Raw genomic sequence first — 12,450 nt, 5'->3', positions numbered from 1 at the left:
TAGATAGGGGTTTTGCCTCGACAGAGTGCCTACATCTTGTGTCTTGTGTTTTTGTGATCTTCATGCACACATAATTTGGTAATTGCTTGATGAAAGATAATATAACAAATAAATAAAAAAAGCCAACATAATTCACAAGTAATTATCAAGAAAGATAAATCTAACCCTAATTCTACTAGCATTGATTTCTCAACATGGTATCAGAGCTAAGGTCGAAGAAGATTGAAGATCACTTCGTTGGCTTGAAGGAAATGATTACTCCCTCTATGATAAGAATGGGAGTCAAAAGTCTAGGGTTCTTAGCTGCACATACACGATCACTTAATGATGATAATGCATGGATCATTGACAATGGAGCATCAAGGCACATGATAGGGGAAAGTAAACAACTTCAAACTCTATCAAAGGAACCATCTTCTCATGCAGTGGAACTGGGAGACAACAAAAGCTATGCTGTTAGAGGCCTGGGATCAACATCTTTGAAGCTGGAGAATGGAGCAAAACTACATTTCAACAACATACTATATGTTCCAGGTTTGAAAAGGAATTTGCTTTCAATTTCTTGCTTAGAAGATAAAGGGGATAGAGTTGCTTTTGTTGATGAAAAGGTCTTGGTTTGGGGAAAAGATTCAAGTATTGATAAAGCTAGGATTATTGGAGTTCATGAAGGAAGCTTGTATAGAGTCATTACGCCACCTCCTCAAGCCTTAATTCATATGGAAATCAATCCGATTGAGCTATGGCATAGAAGATATGGTCATATTCACTACAAGGTCATTCCCACTCTTAAACATCTAGTTCATGGCATCCCCGATATCAAAGAAGATCGTGAAGGAGTTTGCAAGGGACGCTCTTTGGGAAAACATATAAGAAAACCATTTTCAAATAGTGAAACAAGGTCTAAAGAAATATTAGACCTCATACATTCTAATGTGTGTGGGTCCATGTCTGACAAATTTCTTGGAGGTCATCTTTACTATGTAACATTTATTGATAATCACTCTAGAAAGACATGTCTCTACCTTCTCAAGAAAAAGGATGAAGTATGTGAGAAATTCAAGGAGTTTAGATGTGAAGTGGAAACCCTAACCGAAAGGAAAATAAAGACTTTGAGATTCGACAATTGTGGGGAATATACTTCTAAAGAATTGATTGCATATTGTAAAGAGTAGGAATTAAGAGGGAGCCTATTGTTCCCTATTATCCCGAACAAAATGGAGTGGCCGAAAGAAAGAATGGGACAATTGAAGAAGGTGTACGAACAATGCTCCTTGATTAAGACTTACCAAAATTTCTATGGGGAGAAGCAACGATGACAGCCGTGTATATTCAAAATAGAAGTCCTCATAGAATTCTTGAAAATATGACACCCAAGGAAGCATTCACAGGGAAGAAGCCAAGCGTGGACCATCTCCGAATCTTTGGGAGTCCTACCTATATCCACATTCCAAAGGAAAAACGAAAGAAATTAGATTCTACAAGCATCAAAGGGATCTTTGTTGGCTATAGTCTATCCTCAAAGTCATATAGAATCTACATCAAGGAAAGGAGACACATTGAAGTAACCAGGGACATTATATTTGATGAGAATCAAGGCTATAAAAAATCCAAGGATATTCCTATTGATTCCGATGACAAAGATCTACCTATATTTGATGAAGAACAAATACACCTCGACAATCCTTCTACAATTCCAGAAGAAGAAGAAGGACCAAGTGAGCTTATTCAACCTATGATCATACCGAACACAAGGAAGAGGCCAAATTGGTTAAAAGCTACTCTTGAAGATGTTAAAAGACATGGAACTGCGAAAGGAACCTTTAGAGAAAGCAAAGGGCTAAAAATATATCCTGGATATGCTGCATATATGACAAAACTAATTGAAGACGAACCATCTACATTTGACGACGTTGCTCATCAAGAAGTATGGAGAAAAAGCAATGCGGGAAGAATATCAATCCATCATGAAGAATGGGGGTTTGGGAAATCGTTCCTAGACCTAGTGACAAATCGATTGTCACCTCAAGATGGATCTACAAGATCAAATGCGATGTTGATGGAAGTATAGATAAATAAAAAGCTAGATTTGTTGCAAGGGGTTTTTGCACCCATTGAAGGATATACTAACATTAGATCTTTGGTTTCATTGGTTGCTACAATGCGATGGAATATCAATCAAATGGATGTGAAGACAACATTTTTGAATGGGACCATCGATGTGGAAGTATACATTAAGCAACTCAAAGGCTTTGAAGTAAATGGCAAAGATACTCATGTTTATAGACTCAAGAAGGCCCTATATGGTTTGAAGCAAGCTCCTAGGGCATGGTATGCAAGAATGGATGCATACCTTCTAAGAATTGGGTTCATAAAGAGTTTCGCTAATCCAAATCTCTACATCAAGGTTGTGAATAATGAGCTAGTCATTATTCTATTATATGTGGATGATCTATTCATTACAGGTGTGGAGAGAAGAATACAAGAATGCAAGAAGATGCTGGCAGTTGAATTTGAGATGAAGGATCTAGGATTGATGCACTATTACCTAAGTCTGGAAGTATGGCAAAATCTCAGGGAGATATATTTGGGGCAAGGAAAGTCTATCATCGAGTTGTTGTAGAAATTTGGGATGATGGCTTCCAAGCCCATGACCACTCCTATGATCACCCATCTCAAGAAGTTGAGGAGCTCTGACTCAAGTCTCATGGATCCCACCTCTTGTTGTCAGTTGGTGGGTTCTCTGATGTATTTGGTAAATACTAGGCAGGATATATGCTTTGCTGTGAACATTCTTAGTCAGTTTCAGTTAGAGCCTCATCATGATCACTAGATAGCGGCCAAGCATATATTGAGATGTCTTTGTGGCATGATACGTCACTGCCTAAAGTACAATAGCAAGGAAGTCAAGCTGATTGGATTGACAGATTTTGGTTGGGGTGGCAGTGAGATCGATGGAAGAAGCACTACCAGTGGATGCTTTAGTTTGGGATCTGCCATGATCTCATGGATGAGTAGAAAGCAAGATCCGTTGCTTTGAGTAGTGCTGAAGCAGAGTACGTGGCTGCATGTGAAGTAGGAAAGGAGGCTGTATGGTTGAGGAAGCTTCTGACAGATTTGTTCGAGAAGCCTCTGGATCCTATTGTGATAAATTGTGATAATCAAAGTTGTATCAAGATGTTTGGAGATCTCGTGTTTCATGCTAGGACGAAGCATATCAACAATAAGTTCCACTACATTAGGAACTTGGTGTAGGATGGGATCGTGAAGCTACAGTATGTCCCAACAGACGATCAGGTAGCTGATATACTAACAAAGTCTCTTCCTAATAAGAAGTTTGAATATCTTAGAAGCATGCTTGGTTTAGTTGATATTGCTGATCTTATTGATGATAAAAGTTTGGAAGAGATTTGTTGAGGCCTTGTGTGTGAGACACATTGCCTGGGAGGACATCTGGCTGACACTATGTGTTGATGTCTAGTTCCTGAAGTAGGGAGGGTGGTGTTGGTCATGGAGCTCTGATCTCGGATACACACCTAGATCCCTGGGTTGATGGTTAGCAAGTAAGCCTGATGGTACCTAGAGAGGTTGAAAGCTTTAGTCCATCTTAGTCCCACTCGAATAGATTGCCTTGGTCAGGAATCTAGTTCGTGGCATTGCGGTGCCTAAACTATTGAGAGACCTTGGATAGATTGCCCTGGTTAGGAATCTAGTCCATGGCATTGCGTTGCTAAAACTCTTCATAGTTCATATAGTTTGAGATATTCCTTGTACTTGTTATGAATACCTCCCTAGTTAAGAGGGAGTGTTGAAAAATGTAACTAGGTTCGGTCTTCATAAAATGTATTTATCAAAAGAATTTTTATTATTGTTACAATGACTTATTAAAGCATGGGTTTCATGCTTGGGTCATCATTTTATTAGTCAAAGTCCCCATTGTGGACTCCTAGGATTAATAACGAGTCATTAGAGTCATTGTATATTTATGAGACCCTTCTTGAGCTTTCAAATGATGTAAAAATAATTATTTTTAAGTCAAAGATGAATTATGTAACCTCCATACCAACTCGGTCTCAACGAGGCAATTCGACCTCACCAAAAACCTATATATTGAAGCAGATCGAATTCATTTGGACACACTCTCTCTCACAAGTTCGATATCTAGGAAAGAGCTGGGAAAAGTGCGAAGGTGAAGAAGGAGGCTAAAAGGAGTGCGAGTTTTCCCCTAGATAGGGGTTTTGCCTTGGCAGAGTGCCCATGTCTTGTGTCTTGTGTTTTTGTGATCTTCACGCACACATAATTTGGTAATTGCTTGATGAAAGATAATATAACAAATAAATAAAAGAAGCCAACATAATTCACAAGTAATTATCAAGAAAGAGAAATCTAACCCTATTTCTACTAGCATTGATTTCTCAACACATCATTCATTCTTTTAGCATGTGCAGAGAAAGCAATAGGTTCATTTCCATTGTAGGACTTATCTCTCTCCATCATCCTTGTTTCCTTTTGAGTGCATCTAGCCAATAGGTCATCAAAACCAGGTATCCTGCCATTAATGAGATTGGTGGTGACAAATGTATCCCATGCCTTTGAAAGACCTCCAAGAGCTATGAGGGTGAGTTCCCTGTCAGCAGTAACTTCTCCAGTAGATATCAGGGAATTCTTCACTTGAGTTATACTTGTAAAGTAAGATTGGATAGACTCCCCTTTATCCATCTTGATATCCTTCAGCTTGTTTTTGAGAAAAATAATTTGATTTGCACTGTTCACTTTAAGCATCCCAACCAACTTATCATACATTTCCTTAGAAGTTCCCAAATTAGAAATATAGGCAAGCAAATGCTTTTGAATGGAGTCAATTTTTTTTTTTTAGATTTGACCTCACCTTTTCTATACTTTGTTTTAGCAACAAGTAGTGAATTTGAAGGAGGCTCTACCACTTTCGCTTGCACACAGTGCAATACTTCATGCTCCTCCAAGGTCAAACCAGGAGTCATCTTCCAGGCATGATAATTTGACTTGTCATTGAGCTTATCCTTAGTCTTGAAATATGAAGTAGCAACCATGGAGACTTGTCCTTGTCAACACATATCTTGGTGATTGTTTTTGTTCTTGCTTGGGCTTGTCCTCTCCTTAGCTCTGATACCATGTTAATTTTAGATAATAATGGTATGTTTGATGTACCATGCTTGCAACAATTACTTCAATGTCCTTTTATTAGCCTACTGACAATTTCGACTTAGATTTCAATAGCAATCACATAAAGAATTAATTCACATTGACAATAGCTCTAGATAGAAACAATAAAATGTAGAAGACAATCAAGACAAGAGAACCCAAATATTTGGCTAAAGCCAGGGAAAAACCCCCAAAGGGGGAAAGCCCGTAATATTGTTGAAGAATCTAGGGCAAATGTAGTTAATGTGATTCTTCTTAGCATGATAACTATTTGTGAAGCATTTTAACTTTTGCTTATTAACACAATGTTCTCTTGATATCATTAGTGTGTGTATTTCTTACTTCGTCAGACAGTTACCAAAATACAAGAGACAAGAACAAAAGATGTTGGCTTTTTGCCAGGGCCAAAACCTCTCCCTATTGGAGAGGAAAACCCGCACAAAATTCTTCTTATAGAGATTCCAATTGATGAATACCAAGACCATGACCTCGACCTATCATGCCACTCCAAGACCAAGAAAACAATCCTCTTCTTTGTCATTGTTGAGATCATCATCACTGCTGCTTCATCATTGATTGATCTTCACTGGGATCATTGCTGCACATGAGATCATCTCTACCACCATTACTGTTGCACCTTGCTGCACTACCACGAAGATCTTCATTACTGTTGTGTCCTCACCGAGATCTTCTCCACAACAAAGAGATCTGAGATATATAGTAGAGTTGCACTTAGATTCACCGAGACAGTGATCTTCTCTATTAAGGTCTTGACTGTAGTTATACTGAGATCATTATTACATATGTTATGACTGCTTCTGGACCGAGACAAAGTGTCACTTCAGAATCTTTCTCTTCACACATGCCAAGATAGTGAGGTTGCTTCACTGTGTTAGTAGGCCAAGACTGTGACCATTATTGAGACCTTCATTACTACTGCTTTACTGAGATAATGACTGCTATCCTTGTACCAAGATTATGATTGCAGGTATGCTGAGATTGCCATCACCGAGGAGTATTAAATTGCAATTTTCCTCACTGTAATTGCTTACAAAATTGCAGCGACATCCGAGAACCTTCCTGTGCCCATCCAAAGTTGTGCCATCCGAGATCCTGCACCTCCTGTACCCATTTGAAATTACAGACTGTCTGAGATTCGTGGTTTCCTGGGGAATTAATAGTGGTTCTGCCTCCATAAATAAGTTGACATGTCACAGTGAACTGTTGTGTCTCCAAATATGAGCCGACTTGTCATTTAAATATATTTTGAGGCGGACATGACTGTCTTCTTCATCGTTTAGCGTGCAGACTTCTTCTTATGCTTGTCTTGGAGGATTGTGCTTGTCTTGGAGGGTTATTCTAGACTTCTATACATTACACATATGCTCAAGAAGAGCTCCTTATACATGAATTTGACTCTTTGACTTTCCTAGACCTATGAAATGAGCAAGAAACTCATTCTTATAAATTACAAAAATAATATTTCTTTCTCTTGACAAGTACAAAGATAAAAATTACGTTTGTAAATACCGAACCTAGTTACACTTTCTTCAACAAATCGATCCTTCTTATTATCAAATATCAAATGTTCAGCAAAGAGAAAATGTCCAGTTGAGTACAATGATGAAAGTCAAAGTCAATGTGGCTTGACTTTTGCAAAATATCCAAACTGATGTCTAACTGATGAGGTCAAATCTGATCAGCTTGATGAAGGTCTGTAATTCTGAAAAGCCAACAATAAGCAACTTGCCCTAACCAGATAGCAGTCAACAGTCAACACCATAGTCAAACAACTCCTCTTGAGCTCAGTGAAAGTCAAGGATACTGGACCTTCCTTGGTAGTCAAACAACAACAACATCAGTCAACAAAATGATGGTCAAACCTGATCAAATGATGAAGTCACACTGCGGTCAAAACAACCCTCCAATCCCTGCAGTCAACGCTGGTCAACCTGCCCAGAAAACCTCAGAAACTGTGCCAGGAGATGTGGCATTCCCAAACAGAGTCTCTTCCACAAAAATCGCAGTCAAACTATCCCTAAAAGCCCTTGGTCAATGTTGGTCAAAGTTAGCTGCAGAAAAGTCAACGCAGAGAAAACAAAGATGCCCAGTCAACCCTTAGCATGTGTGAGATGAATCTGCTGCCTCAAATGTGTACGAAACAATCAGAAGAGAGAGATTGTTGTGTGTGTGAGATATGCCAAATGAGGTGAACATGAGGCTATATTTATAGTGGTTGGCGTGGGTGAAGAGACATGTCTTTTCATCAAGAGGGCTGACATGAATAGGGGCAGACCTGAGTCGACATGAAAAAGAGGCATTTGTAGGAGGACAAAAATTCTAAAATTTCAAATGAAGAATGATGCCATCAGGTGTGCTTCAAATTTGAAGAGTGCCATCAAAAGAGGGGCTACTAAATGAAGGAATTAATCCCTAGTTGATAACTTTAACATTGATTCCCTGAAATGGCATGCTTAGCCTGTGTTGATTAGGCGCAAGGAGTAGGCGGTCCCAGGGAGTTTTCACTCCGCCCATGGTCAATACAGGACGTCTTGGCTATTGCTTAGTCATTGGGTCATTACTGTTAAAAAAAAGAAAACAGGGCTGCCATGCTCCCTAGAAAGGGTGTCACCCCTCAAACCCCTTTGCACTGGATGAAAGAAAGTCTACTTTATAGAATAAACCATATATCCAACAATATGCATCCTAGCTATATGTATGAGAGAGCTCTGCATGTTTGTGTCTAATGGTTTGGATTCACAAGGATGTACATGAATATAATTTTTTCTGAAAAATTGAATATTTAATGAAATTCTTTGTCAATTGGTTTTTCTTTCCCATTTTTTACTAGATTTGATCCAATTCTGATTTTAGAGTTGACTGGGTTGGTCACCAGTTCAGTTTTGATAATATTGTTCCAATCTACAACAAGATAGAAAAACTTTGACATTGATTCTTAGGAGGTTCCTATGGGGGATGGAGGGAGGAAGGCCAATCCATTTTAGGTTGGGATGTATGCACTCTTTTAAAAGAGAACAAGGTTGCACTTTGATGGATATGATATAGTTTAGAGAATTGTTGGCAATAAAGTGGGTGATCATAGTTGTGAATGGAGATATATTAGTTAGACAGTGTGTATAGGCTATCACCCATGTAGTAGGCATCAAAGAAGAATTTAGTATTTATGATGTTGTGGGAGGAGCCATATCTTATAGGTTATCGGCTGTAGGGTTCTCATGGAGATTTGGAAGGCTTTGCAGATTGATTCTTCAGACTTTTCTTCGAATTTAAGGGCCCAAGAAATGGGTGGGATGTAGCTACATGATCTATCCATGTTTTCACCTCTTTCTGACACCTTCTAGGTTGTCTCCCAAGTTCTATGTGGAAAAGTGGTTATCAAAGAGATTTATAGATTTTGAAGATTTATAGGACAAAAAGATGTACTTGCACTTAGATTGGCAAACAATATAGCATAATTTCTTCCAACATTTTCTAGTTGTAGATAATTTCTTGAAATTTGCAAAATCACCCCAAACTCAAATTTATTTAAACATGCAGTTAGATGTAGGTGTTCCACTACTTGACACTTGGTTGTGCTTGATTCTTGTCTGTGAGACTTGTTTGAGTCTTGTCTATGTGATGCTTCCGTTTTATCACCTATTTTTTGAGATGAAAATTGGTTGATTGTAATCCTTGTCTATGTGACATGTGATGATCCTTTCCTTTCCAAATTTTTGTCAAGTGGATGATTCTTCTTTAGATTGCAACTTTCATTGTTACAAAATGTTTCAAAGCAGATTTGAGTTGAGATGAATGAATGAGATCAGAGGAAGCAAAATCTTTGATGTAGAAAGAAATTCCTCCCTAGCTAAGAGAGAGTGTTAAAATTTAGCAGCTCAGGGTTGAATTTTCCTTGGAAGAAATCATATCTTTCAGTTCTGTTTGAACCACCTATAATAAAATTTCATTCCTGGCAATTCTAATATGAATTTCCAAAAATATTATGTCACATCTCAATTTGGAAGTGGCTTTCCAAAAATAAAAAGTCATGTCTAAATGATCTTTGCATATGGAATCCACTTTAAAATCAAATCAATCATGATTATACAAGTCAAGACTTAATATATTTATCGTTACTAGTATTATTATTATTGTGATACTATTATTTATAAAATAGTCTAAGTCATTTACCTTTAATGAATTAATAAAAAATGATTTCTCTCATGGAATAAATAAATTAAATTGAGAATCTCTTACTTGGAAAATCGAACCTCTCTTGAAATAAAAGAGTAACTCCACACTTAAGAGAATGTAACTCTCACTTACTAATTCAATTATTCAATGTATGACAAAAGTGTAACTCCTTCTCATTCAATGCACTTGTAACTCTCTCATTCAATTCGGTTTGTAACTCTCACAAAATATTCTCTCATCTCTAAGTGTAACTCTCTCTCTCTCTGTATATCTCGAATTGTAACTCCTCAAGACAAGTGTATCTCTCTCTATTCTTGGGATGAGTTACACTTCTCTTCAAGTAACTCCTCCCACATGGAATTCAATTCCCCTATAATTGGTTCAAGGAATGAGTTCCTTTTGTAACTCCTCTCCTTTTTCATCCCTTTAAGCAAGAGCAAGTAAAAGTTGAGTGCAACATGTTCATTGTGAAGAAGAAGAGCTAGTGTTGAGTGTGTGCAAGAGAAGTGTGAGAGCAAGTGGAGTAAGAGCAAGTGTGAAGGACAAGGTCTGATCAAGAGAAGTAGATCTTCAAGCAAAGAGCAAGAACACTTCAACTACAAGGTGATCAGACATTGGTGACTTTATTCATACTCATTCTCTCTCTCTCTGTACTTTGCTGAGAAATTGAAGAAGTTTAATAGAAGAAGAATCATTTGGGTTTTCCCTTTGTGGGTTTTGCCTTGGTCATTGAACCTAACTCTCAGTGTCTTATATTTTTGCTTGACTGTCTTCATATGAGGCTGAAGTTTATCTTCTATTTACAATTGTTGATTTGAAAAGTTTAGAAGAAGAAATCTGCATTCTAAGTAATTGCAACAACATTGAACATTTAGTTTTTTGCAAAGTACATTAAGTTTTCTGCAAAGTACATTCATTCTGCTTTCTACAAAGTACATTCAGTTCCATTTGATTTTTTGCAAAGTACATTCAATTTTCTGCAAAGAATTTTTAAATTTCTACATAGACCTTTTAGATTTTAACATGGTATTAGAGTCTTGGTGAAGACAAGTCTAAGGAGACCAGAGATCCCCTGAAGAGACCCCACTTGCTGCCAAATTTTTCTGATTAAGATGACTTCGTCCTACTTCAAGGTAGAGGAGAAGCTAAATGATTCTTCAAACTTTGGTCCGTGGAAAGCAAGACTAGATATTAGTTTTGAAGAACAAGAAGCTTTGGAATATGTTGAAGGCACATTAGCTGATCCACCAGAGAATACAAGTGTTGTTGTCAAATATAAACTTAAAATGGGTGAAATCAAAGCTAGGAAAATTATCCTTGATCTTCTCATTACTTATGTTTATGGTTTGAACAAAGCTAAATAAATGTATGACAAAGTAATTGACATGTTTGTAATTAGTAATTTGAACTAGATTATTGCCTTGAAGAATCAATTGAAGGACATAAAGATGAACAGAGGAGACACGGTTCGATGGTTCAAGCATACTTCCTGATAATGACCAAAATGGGGAATCAACTGTCATCAGTTGGTGAAATTGTACTTGACAAAGAAATGGTGTTGATTGTGCTTGGAGGCCTTTCTCCTATTTGGGAGACTTTCACCACCATCAACAATATCAATACTATTCCCACATTTGATGAGCTCCTAGGAAAGTGTATCCAAGAGGAGGCCAAAATGATCTCCAGAGGAAGAATTTCATATCATGTAGAAGGAGAACCTATTTCATTTTCAGCCTATGACAAGAGAAAACAAGATAATAAAAAGAAATCTGCTTTCAATTCAAATAAAGGGAATCTAGACATGTCAAAAGTTAGATGCTTTAACTGTCAAAAACATGGTCACTTTGTTTGTGATTGTAAAGAAAGAAGAAGAGCACCTAGATTCAAAATCAAATCTAATTATAGAAAAACTCTTATGAAAATCAAAGAAAAGCACATCCTAAGAAAACAAGAAATCCACGATATAGAAATAATGCAACAAAAGCTCAATTATAATATTTTCTTGTTTCTGCTCTTTTCAATTCTTCTTCTGTAGATTCACTTGGTAGCTGGTTAGTTGATAGTGGTGCTTCCAAACATTTTACTGGTTACAAAGAAACACTCTGTAATTTAGTTGAGAGGGAGACTAATTTAAATGTTATCTTTGGAGATAATTCTACTCACCGAGTTAAAGGTTATCATTCAGTTTCATTTTAGTTAGATGATGACAAATCTATTTTTCTGCAGGGAGTTTAGTATGTACTTGGTTTGAAAAAAAATCTTGTACCCATACCTGCTCTAGAATGTAAATGAATGAAAGTTGCTTTTATTAATGGAAAAGTTCTAATTTGGCCTTTGAACTCAAGTATGAGAAAAACCTTCACTCTTGGCTCAAGATGTGAAGGGCTTTACAAATTCAATGGTAAACCCGTTCATGCATTGGTCTATGATACCGATCTTCAATGTGAGCTATGGCACAAAGGCTTTGCTCACCTACGCTACAAAGCCTTAGCTCATGTAAGGAAGACTGTCTTTGGAATGCCTAAGATCATAATGTTTCATGAAGGAGTTTGCCCATGATGTGTTAGTGGAAAACATATAAAGGGACCATCCCTTCAAGCAGAACAAAATCTAGTCAGGTACTTCAACTCATACATTCTGATTTATGTGGACCTATGCCTGTTACTTCTTTTGGTGGCTTCTTGTATTTCATGATTTTTGTTGATGATTTTTCTTGCAAGACATGGATATTCTTTTTGAAAAAGAAAGGGAAAGCATTTGACATGTTTAGAGATTTCAAGGCTTTGATTGAAAATCAAACTGAAAAGTTGATCAAAGCTTTCAGATTTGATAATGGGTGAGAGTTCACCTCCAATGATTTTAATGATCTTTTCTAAGACGTCAGAATTAAGAAAGAAACCACTGTGCCGTACAATCCACAACAAAATTGTGTGGCTGAGAGGAAAAACAAAACCATTATGGAAGTAGTTAGAGCCGTGCTGCATGATAAAAAACAACCAAAATTTCTGTGGGGAGAAGCTGCAAATACCATTGTTTATGTGCAAAATAGAACTTCTTATCAGACCTTCTTAAAAATAA

This window comes from Pinus tabuliformis, chromosome 2_1, assembly GCF_031772625.1.
Source record: "Pinus tabuliformis cultivar Carrire ecotype Pingquan chromosome 2_1, CPIR1, whole genome shotgun sequence".
Lineage (NCBI taxonomy): Eukaryota > Viridiplantae > Streptophyta > Pinopsida > Pinales > Pinaceae > Pinus > Pinus tabuliformis.
This window is presented reverse-complemented; position numbering follows the sequence as displayed.